We start from the raw sequence: 3,326 nt of genomic DNA on the forward strand, positions 1-3,326 counted from the left end.
CCACTGGCTCCCTGTACATTTTAGAATACATTTTAAGATTTTAATGTTTGTTTTTAAGTCACTTAATGGGTTGGCACCTCAGTACATCTCTGAGCTCCTGCACACTTACACCCCGCCAAGGTCACTGAGGTCTGCTGATCAGCTGCGGCTGAACGTGCCAAGGGCCAGGCTGAAGACCAGGGGCGATTGCTCTTTTTCAGCAGTTGCCCCCAAACTGTGGAATGACTTACCTCCTCACATTAAAGTGGCGCCCAACCTCCACACCTTTAAATTTCGTTTAAAAATATATTTTTATTCCCTGGCTTTTAATTCACCATGAGAGCTGCTGTGGTCTTCGTTGTCGCTGTCAGTGTTGGTGTTATTTGTTTTGTTTTGTTTTTATTTATCATGAGCATATTTTATTTCATCTCTGTAAAGCACTTTGTTAACCTTGTTGTTTTTTAAATTGTGCTATATAAATAAAGTGGATTGGATTGGATTTTAATAACTTTACATTAATGACTGACTGAGCGAAAGAGACCACCTACCTCCTCCAAGACTTCCAGAAACCTGAGGTGAACACATCGGGCAATGAATTTCATCTAGAGAGACACACACACACACGTCAAGTTTGTTTTACTTGAGGATATTGTTAGTTCACTTGTAAATACACTCCACTGACGAGCAAATGCAGACTATTTTGCCGTCTTATTCGTGGTCCCCGGGGAGTAGCGGGTAGCCCAGAGCAAGTTCTATAGCAACCAGATCAAAAGACCACATGTCTATTGGCTCCATCAAGACTAGACCCAGCATGACCTTCGGTGCCTTGAGCAAAGAGGACAAGAACAATATTGAACTTTTATGTTCTAAACATCACTGATGTTGGCTCTGGCACTTTTCTTGTGTGTCTCACAGCATCTCTGCCACATGTTTTCTTCACTCCAGTTTCTGTATGTTGCCTGTACCACAGACTTTGCACACATGACCCTTGAACTGCATCAGACACGTGGCGCATGCATGATTCCCGTGGCCTTGAGGTGGGTGAATCATGTAGATTCAGGTCCAGAAGCTCGAACTCCAGACAAATGAACCTTCATGGAAGAACGAGCCATTCCATCTCACAAGATCACATTTGTCTGGATCCAGAGCCTGCAGCTGTTCGAGAATTTTAATCTGTGGAAGAAACAAAAGGTTGGATTGGTCACCTTAAATACAAATTACATTGTAAGCACTTTTTTTGAAGGTTTTTGTTAAGTGATGGACAAACAGTTTGTGCTCGACATCTTCCTGTGCTCGTTTAGTGAAAAAGGGGCTGTCTTTGGTAATTTTGATGGCCACCTTTGTGTCGGTTACAATGTCCGCACACTTGGCCACCTTTCCAAAGCTTCTCTCCCCAAGAAAGTCCTGCATCTTGTAGCAGGAAGCCAGCAGGGTTTGTCTGTGTCATCATGACAGAAGAACTAAAATTGTGTCTCTCTACGTGATTTCTCATTGAGACTAAACATATGTAACGCAAACACCAGTTTCAACTGTTTCTGTTTGCAGGTTTCTCACAGTCACTGTTCGCCATTTCTGTATTTTTCTAGTCACAGTAAGAACCTTATATGTGACAGTAATGTCAAACAGAGCATACAAAAAAAGTGCAGTAACAAAAGATACAATATTTACAATATTCATGTAAATTAAGAATTATTTAGAAATTTAAAACAAAAATTAAACGTAAATCCCATCCATCACACTCAAATACTGCTTTCTATGTGGTCACAGCATTTTATCTCAAATTTGCCCTTATAATACCTCAAACATATTTTGGCAAGGTGCAACACTACCCTCCAACTGTCCCTCTGACTGAGCATATCACATACAGATTACTTTCAAATCTTCCTGTTATTCCTCTCTGACATCTCCCCGGTCCATCAGTTCAGTAACTATGGTAATATGTAAAAACCCACCCTGTGTGGTGTAAATGTGTTGGAGAAATAATAGCTGAGAAGTTGCACTAAAACACTGACGCAACTGTTCTGTTGATATCCCAGGCTGTGGGTTCCCTAAAAAGAGCAAATTCGAATACACTTGCATAAACGGATGTGCCTGACTGATTTATCTATGTGACTTAAAAGAAAACTGTGGCCTGTGCCCGATGGATGGCAGACACTGTTGCTGCAGTGCTGTTCACATTATGTTCTCCCTCACACAGGGTGCGCTGTTGTCCTCTGCGGTCCCACTCTCATCTCATTATGCTCTTTTATGTTCCCATTCTCAAGGTTCAGGTGAAGGAAAATAACCGGCGATGATAAATTCAGAGTCTTTGTCCTTCATGAAGATGGAGTGTAACCTAGTTTTAAGTAGCACATTACCTCACCAAACACATTGGACTTGAACTGCACTTGCCCCTTGATGCAATATTGACAGGCTTGTAGTGAGCTTCAGATCATAGGGAAAAAGTGACCTTTACATTTACTTGTGCCTGTGCATCAATGTGTTTTTGGTCTCAGTAGCAAAATAAGTATTTCACTTTTAACTATATCAAATTCCAGCTTTCACTTCTAAAACAATTCAAATTAAGTTCAAACTTAGCACGTTATAACATGTATAACCTACATGTTTAGTGCAGATTTATACATCACCAAAACAGGTTGCACCACACAAACTAGTCCGACTAAACGACTAAACGAACGCAGACCCGTCGCCCTGACTTCTGTCTTCTGTGGTTATGAAGTCCTATGAACTCCTTGTGTTGTCCCACCTAAAATCCATTACAGACCCTCTCCTGGACCCCCTGCAGGTCGCCTACAGAGCCAACAGGTCTGTAGATGATGCAGTAAACATGGCCCTTCACTACATCCTCCAGCACCTGGACTCCCCAGGAACCTACGCCAGGATCCTATTTGTCAGCTGAGCGTTCCTGACTCCACCTGCAGGTGGATCACTGACTTCCTGACGGACAGGAAGCAGCACGTGAAGCTGGGAAAACATGTCTCTGATTCCAGGACCATCAGTACTGGTTCTCCTCAAGGCTGCGTTCTTTCCCCCCTTCTCTTCTCCCTGAACACCAACAGCTGCACCTCCAGACGACACCACCCTCATTGGGCTCATCTCAGGCGGGGACGAGTCCGCCTACAAGTGGGAGATCAACCATCTGGTGACCTGGTGCAGCCAGAACAGTCTGGAGCTCAACGCTCTGAAGACAGTGGAGATGGTCGTGGGCTTCAGAAAGAGCCCAGCCCCACCCTCCCCCATCATCCTGTTTGACTCCCCAGTCACCACTGTGGACTCCTTCTGCTTCCTGGGCACCATCATCTCCCAGGACCTCAAGTGGGAGCTGAACATCACCTCCCTCACCAAGA

This window comes from Micropterus dolomieu, linkage group LG04 (genome assembly GCF_021292245.1).
Source record: "Micropterus dolomieu isolate WLL.071019.BEF.003 ecotype Adirondacks linkage group LG04, ASM2129224v1, whole genome shotgun sequence".
Lineage (NCBI taxonomy): Eukaryota > Metazoa > Chordata > Actinopteri > Centrarchiformes > Centrarchidae > Micropterus > Micropterus dolomieu.